Below are 13,155 nucleotides of genomic sequence, written 5' to 3' on the forward strand. Positions count from 1 at the left end.
GTGCTATACGCAATCAAATAGGATATTATCAGTGTTTGATGTTTAAATGCAAGCTTATGTGTGAAAGAGAGTAAGAGGAGAAGATAAATTACAGATAATGTCTGTTACATGGAAGGTCATTTCACTTAATGTACTGGGGAATATATTTCCTGTGAGATCCACCACAGAAGAATAGAGAGGGTGAAAAGGAAACTCTGATTTTCTGTGTGTGTGTGTGTGTGTGTGTGTGTGTGTGTGTGTGTGTGAGAGAGAGAGAGAGAGAGAGAGAGAGAGAGAGAGAGAGAGTATCTTCTATCACTACTGAGCATTGTATTGGCTCTGATGTGCTCTGTCTGCCCAAATCGACTGCCTGAAGGTGAAGTCAATGCATCACCTTGACAGTGTGTGTGGTGAATGTGAACACATATGCATGTGTGTTTCTGTACATATATGTTTAACATTCATGTTCATGAGTTTGGCTTTTGCTGTGACGTGGTCCCTGTAGAAATCCGTTTCTACCACGGTATGAAACCAATCAATCAACAACAAAAAAAGGTAATTGCAACTTTTTATCTCACAATAGTATGTATATCTCACAATTTTGCATTTTTTTTAAAAAATCCAAGAAACAAAGTACAAATTGTGAGATAAAAAGTTGCAATTCCTTTATTTTTTATATTATCTGGCTTCCACAGGTCCCATATGTGATGTACACATAAAATTAAAAACAATAGAATTAACTTATTTTCACTTCAGATTTGTGTATGTTCCTCTAACCTAATCAAACATTAATAGCCAGATATTATTAAAGCTGTACCCTTCTATTAAACCAGAGCTTAAACATCTGGTTGCAATTTTTGTAACATTGCATTGATATTTTAACCCTAAAATAAAGTTAAATTTGAGTAACTGATGATTAGTCAGCACTCTGATTGGCAGATGACTTAATTACCAGTGCAGTAGACGATGGCAGACATATATGTGAGTGTGTTTATGCCTCTCTCTCTCTATTCCTCTCTGCTGTGTTGTCCTGCTAAGGGCTTTTACCTGTTTGACTGGATGAATCATGCATAATGTAAAAGCTACACACTATCTACCATAGCACTGACAGGCCCGTCAGTGGATTTAATCTCTAGGGCAAGGTGATATAACAAATATTTACATTGATTTTTCTGGTGCTGATATGTTTAAGAATATCAGGATGATTTTAATGCACGTCGCTGATTTGAAACATTTCAGTGAATTTGTTCTGACTGATCATTTCAGTGAATTGTTTCAAAACTCTTCTGAGATTTGTTTGTGTTATCACTCAGAAATCTGTTCAAGTGTTTTAGTGATAACGTGTATTGGGGTTCGTATTGGAAATCTTAAAATTAAAATTAAAAACGTAATTTTTGTTCACTTCAAAAAACTTTAAATCTGTAAAATAATAATAATAAAAAAGAATCTGTAAAAGTAAAACAAAGAATTTTGACAAAATTAATAATAACATTTCAAATTCTGCACTTTTCTAGGTCTTTAATTACTACATTTGTGACACTGATCATGTGAACTTCTTTGTACAAAAGACTGGACCTTCTTGCTTCAACTGAAGCACAGCTTATTACTCAAATTGCTATGCTAATAAAATAATTTGTAATAAAATGAATTGTATTAAAATGCAAAATAGAAGCACTGTCACTGGTGGTCTCAGATTTTGAAAGCAGGAAAGAATGACCCTTTATGTAATTTTAGTTGAAATACATATTGGGATATTTATCAAATGTCATCTAAAGACTTAAAAATATTGAAAAGCAATTATTTTAGTGACATCACCCAGCTCCAATCACCATATAATCTTGCTAATTTATGCATCTTACTGATGCTTTTTTTAGCATTTAGTATATACCCCCTGTTTCAAAAGAGAGAGAGATCAGAATAGAGGAAGAGAGAACAGAGGAAAAAGAACAGAGAGATGGACAGATAATTGCGAAATGAATGTCAGAGGTGTTACGCTTTGTGCTGTTCTTCATTTAAATCACCAAAAGGCTGTTTAATAAGTCGACATGTCCTCGGTTAGCAGCGGGACCGCGGGGACCATTTATAGCGGCGCGCGGTTGAAGTCACGAGGGGGAGGACAGCAAATGAAGTTGCACAGATGTACTTGTGTAGATTAATGTCTTCAATGAGCTGCCATTATTTGGCATGACACATGAGGCTTATTTAAAACAATTACAGACCACTGCTGCCAAATTCAGCTATCAAAACTCATTTGCCATGCTCTCTGACAATATACGAAAGCAGCCTAAAAAACACATTCACAGGCAGGAAATAGGGCGAGTGGGAAGGGACATTTCAATGATATTATGTCCTTCAAGAGGTGCTGCATCTATTCAGCCGGTAAATAGATATGGAAAAAGATAAAACTGAACCCCTGCTTACTAATGAACCATAATGCTGTTCGAGCGATAGATGAAGAGCGACACAGAATGACGGATTCAGATGCATAGATATCATTATGTGTTCAGCCTTCCATCTGTGTGACACATTTTCCGCCATTTTTGCTGTACATTTACATTTACGTTCACGCTCTCAGTAGACACATTCTTACAACTACAGGATGAATAATGAGATTTTAAAAGCACTTTTCCTTATCATGCTGCTGCAGTCTCGCACTGCATTAGCGTCAGGCACGTCTCATCTCTCGCCAAGTCTGGGGGTGTGTGTATACGCTTTGCTTTTCTTCAGCAAGGTGTTTAATCCTGTTATAAGTGATGTTTATTTTGAGGACACAGCTCTTTAGGGTCTACTGACACAGGAAATGACTTCATTTAAACAGGAAATTAACTCCACTAAACTTCATGGCTGTGATTGAGCGCTCATTTTCTACGTCTTGAGGTGCTTGTGTATTAAAAGAAGAATATGAAATTCATTATGTTACAAAATACCATACCTAGAGGCATTTATTTTAACATGGCACTTACTTTTTTTATTGCTATGAAATCCATACATGTTTAGGTGTGATTTAAGTGTCCAAATATTTTGGGGTCACTGTGTATAGCGTATAATCTGTATATTTAAATAAATGTAAATTCAAACCAACAAATAAATAAATAATTCTGAAATGTACTTTGAAATATCATGAATATTATTTTGGTTGCAATTAAATTAATATTATTATTTAATTGTAATTTTTTTTATTAAGAATAATATTAGTATATACTATATCATTAATTTTTTTAAATAATATATAATATTATATACTATGATAACTAGGGTACTTAACGGCATTTGGACACTTAAGTCACACTTAATAATGTATGAAATTAAACAGCATTTTAAAAAATAACCATTATTAATATAAATGGAATTATATTATAAAAAAATAATAATTAAAACAGTTAGTAGAAGAAGAATATTTAACACAGTCAGTAGTGCTGATTAATAATGATTCTATTGGTTGTAATAAATGACATCTCATTTTTAATAGTGTTTTTTTTTTTTTTTTTTTTTTAAAGAACATTGTCTTATCAGTGTAACAACTGCACAGCCTTTGGCAAGATTTTGCTGTCGCTATCAGTCGGCTCTCTCAGCACACACACTCACACACACACACTCACACACAGTGTGATTGAGATAAGAAAACAGCATGCGCTCTCCCTCTGCATATATTCACCCTGCAGTCATGATGCTCACAAATAAGAACATACTTCCTTTCTGTTTCTCATTGCTTTCCTTGTGTTTTTTCTTCCTCATCTGCATGGCGGTTTCTTCCATGTGCTGCTGTGGTTAACAGAAGTGTAACAAATGAATGAGTGTGATACTTTGATTTCATATTCATGTCCTGCAATTCCTGCTCTTTATCAATTTGATATTTGCAGTCGTGTACCAAACCTCTCACCCTCCCTTCCTTCAGCCGGACTCTCTGGGGGGAAAAGAAAAAAGGAGTAATTCATCACTGTGCAGCCTCAGGGTGCTTAACACACACACACACACACACAAACACACACACACACACAAACACAGAAGCTTTAGGCTTTATTGTTCCTTTGTGGCAGATGGGTTGCCCGCTTTGCACCATTGGTTTTGATGATGCTCTCCCTCTAAGTCTCTCTCTCTGGAAAGCACACACTTGCACACCTACTGAAGAGCCTGAATTTGACAGTATGGCACATAAAATGTATTTTTGGGGCCATATGGTCTTCAGTTATTGAATGGACAATAAGTTAGTAAACTCTCCATATAGAGAGTTATTTCCTTTGACAGTTGCGTTTGTGTGAGTGTATGTGTGTGAGAGAGAGAGAGTTATGGGTGTTATAGAATGATTTCTGTTGTTGTTGATTTCGTCTTGATTTTAATTTTTGGATTAACAGAATTTATGATGTTAATGATTAATGAAAGACATTAAATGTTATTTCAACGCACAGCACTCAACACTTGAGGCTCCTAGTCACGCTCAGGCGCTCTTCTTTCTGATCTTATCATTTAATCACGTCGTTTATTGTTACCTTTTGGGCTCGCTGACACTATTTTCGATTCTGATGCAGTAGCAGTCTGTACAGGTTATATAAGCAGTTGCCTCTATTCACACTGCACATATAGGCCATTTTTAGGAGGCTATAGCTAAAATTTTGCTATTAGTTCCATAAACTGTGCACAAATTCTTGATCGCCTCAGTCCCCTTTAAATTTCACATTTCACTCCTCCCCGTCTTTCAGTGCGTTCTTTTTCAGTCAGCAGACTGTGGCGGCACAGAGTGAGAAACAGAGGACAAGGTGTGTGTTTAACAATAGATTGTTATAATATCTGCAATTGTGCAGTTCTTTGTCATAAATACAGTTTACAAAATATCATGGGGAAGCAATCAGTTAACTATACTGTAACTTAAGTTTTCACTGCGTTCACACCTCATCACAACAAAGGTTTCCTCCAGTGAAAATTAAGCACATATGAAGGCATATACTTTATAAAATGATGTTGCCATTTATATATATATATATATATATATATATATATCCTCATTATGGGCTGTGCCCCCCTAAAATGAAAATCCTGGAATTGCCCCTGACACCGCAGGCGACACAAATGAATAATATTCACCTGCCTTGTTTAATTCACAAACAAGCTTTCTGCAGAATTTTGGCTGAATGCAGTTCAAGATAAAGCTTGTTTATAGTAAGAAAAAAACATTATGCTATTAATTTCTGTATTAAAGTTTAAGTTGCCAACGTGACTCAATGTAGAGACTGAAGGAAGCACTTTATAAGCATTTTGACGCTTTTTGTAATGAAATGGAGCAGAATGATAGATCTTTTGAGCTGAAAAAGTCAAATAAAAATCAATTTAGAATATAATTACATTATATATTTGATTTGTATTATGCTATATATATTAAATTCAATCCAAGTATGTCCAGTAAACTGCTTTCTAATGTGGCTGAAGCAAAACACTGTGTCGGCCCCTTCTGGATCCAAGCAGAGAAGATGATAAGACGTTATTAAAAGAGGCTCTTATTTTGAATGGTGAATAAGCCATCTTAATGAACAGGAAAGATGTTCATACAACATTTTTTTTCTCATGCTTTGCGCCTCGCTTTCTCTCCATTCTTTTGGAAATGTATTAGCTAGATAGAAAATATGTAACTGACAGAATCTCTTGTGAATAATATTGCATATGCAGATTTGAGATATAGAGTAGAGATGTGCAAGTGATTTCAGTAATATTATCCATGTATTCAGTATGTGAATTACTGTTTAAAAGTTTGGGGTCAGTAAGAATCAATTTTTTAAGAAATTGATTTGTTTATTCAAAAACTACTGTAAAAAACTTTGTAATGTTATAAAAGACTTCTATTTCAAATGACGTTCTTTAGTAAATTATGCCATTTGGTGTTAAATTTACATTTAGGGGTTAAAACAACATTAAATGAAATGTGGTTTAAAAACTGAAACATTAAAATTGGGATCAGAATGTTTTTGTTTTTTTTTATTAAGAAATGATTTTTTTTAGCAAGGGTGCATTAAATTGATCAAAAGTGAAGTAAAGACTTTTACATTGTTACAATAATCATTCATTTATATTTATATTTTTAATAAATGCTGTTTGAACTTCCTATTCTTAAATTTCCACAATAATGTGAAGCAATTTAACTGTGAACATTCATAATATAAAGAAATGTTCCTTGAGCACCAAATCAGCATATAAGAATGTTTTCTGAAGGATTCACAATGTTTCGGTTTTTACAATGTTTTGGTTTTACTGTATTTTTTTATTAAATAAATGCAAACTTGTTGACATGAGACTTCTTTCAGAAACAAAAAAAAATCTTTCTGACCCCAAACTTATTAATTTTTGATCCTAGCACAATGTAATTTGGACCACACACATACAAAATATTATATTGAGACTGGCACATTTGTACATTCAGACACGCACACAAAAGCACTTCATTAAATTGAGATTTCTGGGTAGATTCAATTCGGCATGAGTGAACACATCATGATGTTTCATTAGCCATTATTATTCACTCACATGTGAGTTTGGACACACACCAATACACACACACACACAAAACACAAACACACACACACAGCCCGAGTAATTCCGTACTTGATTCCATGTAAGCTGGCAGGTGAACTGCAAAATGAACAGGCACACAAAAAATAACAACAAAGGAGGAGAGGAAGGCAGAAAAAGAGGGACAGAATAGCGCTCTCTTTTAATAATAATAATAATTCCTTACATTTAAATATTAAATATAAGGAATTGACAATGTAAGCGCTTTACATTGTCAGGGGGTATCTCCTCATCCACCACCACTCTCTGATGCTTAATTGATAAAATCTTTGCTCATTATGCTCATCGTATTACATGTGCATCATCAGCCTATCAGATCTCCTGGTTTTAAAGGTCAGTGTTGGGTGACCTCTGTGTTCTGTAAGGGTCTTCCTGCTGCAACTAATTAATTCTGCTTGTTTCTGTCTCTCTGAAACGTATAGCTTCAGCGGAGCCTACAATCATTCCATCATTTCCTCTCTCATTATGTTCTTCATGCATTGTTACATCTAATCAAAACAGGCATACTTGTCTTTTAGGACTGTTCTCTTGAAGGGAACCGAAAGAAGAAGTGATGTAGGGAAGGACAGAAAGAGAGAAAGAAAGATGTGCAGGTCAGAGAGAGGTGGAAAGAAAAAGAAAGTGAGTGAATTAAAGAGATTTGGGAGTGAGTCCTGATTGAAGGGTTTCGACTTTGATTGAATTGTTTTTTTTTTTTTTTTGTTAAGGATGCATCAGACAGGCCTGAGGAATGGAAAGATGCACACAGGGATTCTTCCTGTCATGTAGCATTAGGGCTCATGTTCCTTCACTGTCTCTGAGTGCAGCCAATAGTTGATCCCCTGATACCAGCAAATAAGATTTACATTTATTAAACCCACTTAATTTCTCTATTTGTATTTCTTCAGCTACAGTAAGTTAAGCATTCATCCTTCTTTTATTATGTATTCCATTTACATCTTTAGTCTATGCTTTAGTGGTTGACTGATATGGGTGTTTTGGGAAGGTTAATGGCTGATATAATGCAAATATATACATGATATATTAAGTCAATGCTTATTTATGTAACACTTTTTAATGGAGCAGAAGTTGACTTGAAGTACTGTTCAATATAAAAAACAAACAAACAAAATAATAAGATGAGGACATTAATGTCAAAACACAAATTGCTCAAATAAATGTAAGATTTTTTATTATTCAAAAGTTTGAAGTCGGTAAGATTTTTTGCATATATTTGATTAAAAAAAAAACAGTAAAAATGTAGCATTATAAAACATTACAATTTGAAATAACTTTCTATTTTAATATAGTATTTTAAAATGTAATATATTCCTGTGATGCAAAGCTGAATTTTCAACAGTCTTCAGTCTCACATGATCTTTCAGAAATCACTCTAATATGCTGATTTGATGCTTCAGAAACATTTCTTTTTAATTACCAATGTTGAAAACAGTTTTGCTGCTTATTATTTTTGTGGTAACCATGATACAGTAATTTTCTTGAATTCTTTGATGAAGAGAAAGTTCAAAAGAATGGATTTTATTTGAAATAGAAATCTTTTGTCACGTTATAGATGTCTTTATTGTTTGTTTAACTAATCCTTGCTGTATAAAAGTATTCATTTCTTTCCAATTTCTTTTGCATATATCATAATATATGTATAGTAATAAATATTACATATATTATTTTATATTAGATAATTATATTGTTTACTCAAAATTCATTCACCAAAAAAAAAAATAATAATAATAATAAATATTAAATATACATTTGCCTAGCAGCCAATAATTACAATTTCATTGGAAATTATTGGCGAAATTATTGGCACAAATATCTTAAATTCTGTATTTGTCTATATACTTTGTCATCAAGATTTAGACTGCCACCAAGATATTATGCCAATACGGTTCTTTATCAGAACTGGTTCTGCTGGACTGACCAGATCCAAGCTGAATTTCTGTGTGCTTTTTAAAAGGCTCCAGTGCAATCCAGACACACACACTGCAGTTAAATACTATGTGCTCGTCTCAACAGCACAGAATGCAGCTCTCGCTTTGTCAGATTCTCTCGCATCACAGGCACATACAAATAGGCAAGCATAAATAAAAGGAGATATACATGTGCATACACGCAAGCTCACACGCACATGCCTGTCACCCTTGGTTTCATCTCTAGATGGACTCAGGCAGGGTTTGATGCCGCAGGGTTTGTTTGTGAGTGTGTGTGACACTGAGCTTAGGTTGTGTGTGTGGGACATGCTGTAGGCTTGTGGGTTATGTAAATGGAAAGAAAGATGTCGGCAATGCCTTTATCCAAACTCTGAAAAACGCACACACTTATATACACTTTCACACGTAAACATTTGAAAATTCTTTGAAATTCTGGGGTTCAACATTTAAACTTGGAAATAAACAAAACTTTTAAGAATTCAGATTCCTTTTTGGTGTAAAATGAAGCAAGCATATATCAGATTTGCACTATTTCTGTGACAATAATTAAAGTAATTTAATTAAAGTACATTTTTGACATTGATCAAGTGATGCTTCGCACATCTGATGTTATTGCTAAAATTCAGCTTTGCCATCACAGGAAAAAATTACATTTTAACATTATATTAAAATAGAAAACATAATTTAAAATGTTAAATTTACAGTATTTTTGAATAATTGAATAATTTTTGAATAATAAAACTGGCTCCAAACTTTTGACCAGTAGTCTATGCACAAGCATTTATATTCAAACATATATAATGGATGTGTGAGGGTGTGAGTGTTGAAACAAAAGAGCAATGAGGAAGGAATATGTGATGTGACATAGAAACACAGTGAGCTATGCCAGCTGGACGCTGCACTGATTTTGTGGCTATGTTTGAGAGGAAGAGAGAGAGAAGGAGGGAGGGAGATAGACAGAGAAGCAACAGCGGCGGATTCTGCTAATTACAGCGCTCTGGAAATCATAATTATGCCTTTCAAATGTTGTCAGGAAAGAGAAAGGGAAAAAAATATCCTGTCTTTCTTTTTGCTCAGTGTTTTGTGGTCCACTACATTCAAACAGAAGTACACTGGTGGCACCATCTGAATTCAAAGCTTTATCTGTTTGAGGCCAAGAGCATATGTGAGCCATTCATTGTGTGGACGTGTGTGTATCTGGCTGAATATTGCATGCATATAAAATCACAAAATAAATCTGCCTTTTCAGGGCGTGCTGGTCATTTATTTTGAGCTCCACTGAGTTAGATAGCTTGCACACTGTCACACAGACATGTCTTTGAAACATGAAAATGTGATGGAATGAGGTTGCATGAGGCTTCAGGACTGAAGCGTCCTGCTTTGTCTGCATGTTTTAAAGAAGTAGGAAAATTAACTTTATTCGCCCTCATATCGTTCTAAAGCCACTGGACTTTTTTATCATTTGTGAAACAAAACCGGGTGAAAGGCAGGCTTTTTTTCTGTGCAATGACAGTGCAAAAATGGTATATTCGATACTCGAATACAAGTTAAAGCAGTTTTTCACTGATAATCTCTTTTCTCTGGTGATTCCTATGCATGTGTCCAGATTTTTTGTTGTGATCAATAATAGAGATACGCAAGAAACAATGACATTTGGCTTCAGTGACATCAGACCAGTGTTATTTCAGTATTTTTTATTATAATAGCATATACTATCGTTATTCATATTTTAAATTGGCATATATTTTTTTTATTTTAAATAATTATAATAATTACTTTAAGTAATTTTGTTACATGCTTTTGTAATTTGTATAATTTTTTTTAAAACATTTTCATGTAGATATATTTTTAAGCAATTTTAGTATTTAAACATTTATCTTAAGTTAGCTTTTTTATATGTATTATATATATATATATATATATATATATAATATTTATATTTCAGCTTTATTTAAAAAATCGGAAACAATTTGAATAGTTTTTATATAATAACAATGCATCAGTCCTGCTCTAACATGCAGACGAGATTATTAGTGTGTAATATTTACATTTTGAACTTTGTTACACAAATTTTTAGCATGGAAAGACATGAGGCTGAGTAGATGATATTTTTAACCAGAGAATTATTCTTTTTATGACACTCCATGTGGCATTATATATATTTTGTACACTAAGAGAGGCTTAATCCTGGCAGTTTGAGCATATCTGTGTGTGTGTGTGTGTGTGTGTGTGTGTGTGTGTGTGTGTGTGTGTGTGTGTGTGTGTGTGTGTGTGTGTGTGTGTGTGTGTGTGTGCTCGCATGTGTGTGTTTATGATGAGGTGCTGGCTGTATGTTTACTCGCTCTAATAAATTGTCAGGGCTATGATTAATGTTGCAGTTCTGTGGTTGAAAGCTTCAGTACTCTCTCTCTCTCTTTCACACACACACTCACACACACACACACACACACAGAAATGTGACAGTTTGATATAGAATTAAATGACTGATATCAGGCCTCCGTGGAGTGTGTGTGTGTGTATGTGTGTGTGTGTGTGTGTGTGTGTGTACACGATACTGATTGATCTTTGTGGTAGGGTAAGTATCTATACGCTTCTAGATTTTAGATTCAGCCAACTGGAAAATGAGAAACCTCTACATCCCTGCTCCATTAGAAACATGATATCCCTGTAGACACACACACACACACACACACAAACACACCCTATTAAAAATCCCATATCCCATGGTGTCCATTTCTTTGAGTGAGAAACAGCCAATGTGCTCTAGTCCACACCCGGTTAGTCGGATTAAGAGTATATGTGTGTTTATGTGTATTATTAATGTGATCAGTGTCTTTTTCTCAATGTATTTATCATTATTTATCCTTAAAGGTCCCCTCAAATGCTTTTAAACATGCAGCTTTATTCTATGTGTTGACGTCATTTTAACTGGAAGACAGGGCGGGACACATCAAGCTGCCCAGCCCCTTTTTTAAATAGCCAATATCGTTCCTTTATTGCATAGCTTGGCCCAACCGTTCAGAGTCGTTGAGCTCAGTAAAGCCTCATTTGACAGGGTATAACAGCCACAATCACATCCATATTGCTATAAAACATATCATTCTGTGTAGAATTCCAATAGCTCCGATGTGTTCTGTGGTCTGAGCCGACAAGCGCATGTGTTCCGCTCGGTGTTATTGTGCCTCTAGACCAGAGCAGAGAGCAGGTGGTTAGCATGACACGAAAACCAGACTTCTTTTTCCTCAATGGAAAGCAAGTCTGAATCGTTCCCTGTCCCCTATATAGTGCACTACATGCCTTTCATCATACAGAAAATACTAATTCTGTAAACAAGTGACCGATTACAGCCACGGCTTCAGCACAGGTGCTTCTCAATAAATTAAAATGTTGAGGAAATGTATTAAATAATTTCAATGCACACAGCCTGAAGTAGTCTTTTGTCTTTTGTTCTTTTAATTGTGATGATTTTGGCTCACATTTAACAAAAACCCACAAATTCATCTCAACAAATTAGAAAATGGTGACATGCCAATCAGCTAATCAACATAAAACACCTGCAAAGTTTTTCTGAGCCTTCAAAATGGTCTCTGACAGTCATTGACACCCTTCACAAGGAGCGTAAGACACTAAAACTCATTGCCAGTAAGCTGTTGAGTGCTGTATCCAAGCATGTTAACAGAAAGTTGAGTGGAACGAAAAAGTGTGGAAGAAAAACATGCACAACCAACCGAGAGAACCGCAGCCATATGAGAATTGTCAAGCAAACTGGATTCAAGAATTTTAGTGAACTTCACAAGGAATGGACTGAGGCTGGGGTCAAGGCATACAGACGTTTCAAGGAATTTGTCAAGGAGAAGAAGAACTGCAAAAGCAGCAAAAGTTGGTTAAATGACCATGGTGTTGGTGTGCTTGACTGGCCAGCAAACTCACCAGACCTGAACCCCGGAAAGAATCTATGGGCTTTTGTCAAGAGGAAAATGAGAAACAAGAGACCAAACAATGCAGATGAGCTGAAGGCCACTGTCAAAGAAACCTGGGCTTCCAGACCACCTCAGCAGTGCCACAAACTGATCACCTCCATGCCACACATGAATTGAGGCAGTAATTAAAGCAAAAGGAGTCCCTACCAAGTATTGAGTACATCTACAGTAAATGAACATACTTTCCAGAAGGCCAACAATTCACTAATAATGTTTTTCTTTTTTTATTGGTCTTATGAAGTATTCTAATTTGTTGAGATAGTGAATTGGTGGGTTTTGGTTAAATGTGAGCCAATTAAAAGAACCAAAGACTTAAACTACTTCAATTTGTGTGCATTCAATTTATTTAATACATGAGTTTCACTATTTGAGTTAAATTACTTAAATAAATTAACTTTTCCTTGATATTCTAATTTATTGAAAAGCACCAGTATTTATAGTGCAGGGGCGGGCGCTTCAGATTCTAGAGAGCATTAGATTGGTCAGAAGATTTGATGAGAAGATGAAGTGCGATGTGATGTCATGAAAATCTGTGATCTATTTTATCAGAAGTGAGTATTCACAAGTATTCAAGTTTTGAAACCTTATATCTCCTTAATGCGAAATTTTGTCATTGTTTTGGAACACATCAGCTTATTCTTAACCTTAAGGCTGACATATTAATACAAAAAGAAAAAAAACGGACATTTTTATTTCTTGGGGACTTTAAACAC

General features: G+C 34.8%; 1 protein-coding gene across 4 annotated transcripts in view; it reads left to right on the plus strand.

Annotated features, from left to right (window-relative positions):
- Positions 1-13,155, plus strand: part of LOC132149045 (zinc finger protein 385D-like) — a 93,373-nt gene that overhangs the window by 56,458 nt on the left and 23,760 nt on the right. The window lies entirely within an intron of this gene.

This window comes from Carassius carassius, chromosome 9 (assembly GCF_963082965.1).
Source record: "Carassius carassius chromosome 9, fCarCar2.1, whole genome shotgun sequence".
Lineage (NCBI taxonomy): Eukaryota > Metazoa > Chordata > Actinopteri > Cypriniformes > Cyprinidae > Carassius > Carassius carassius.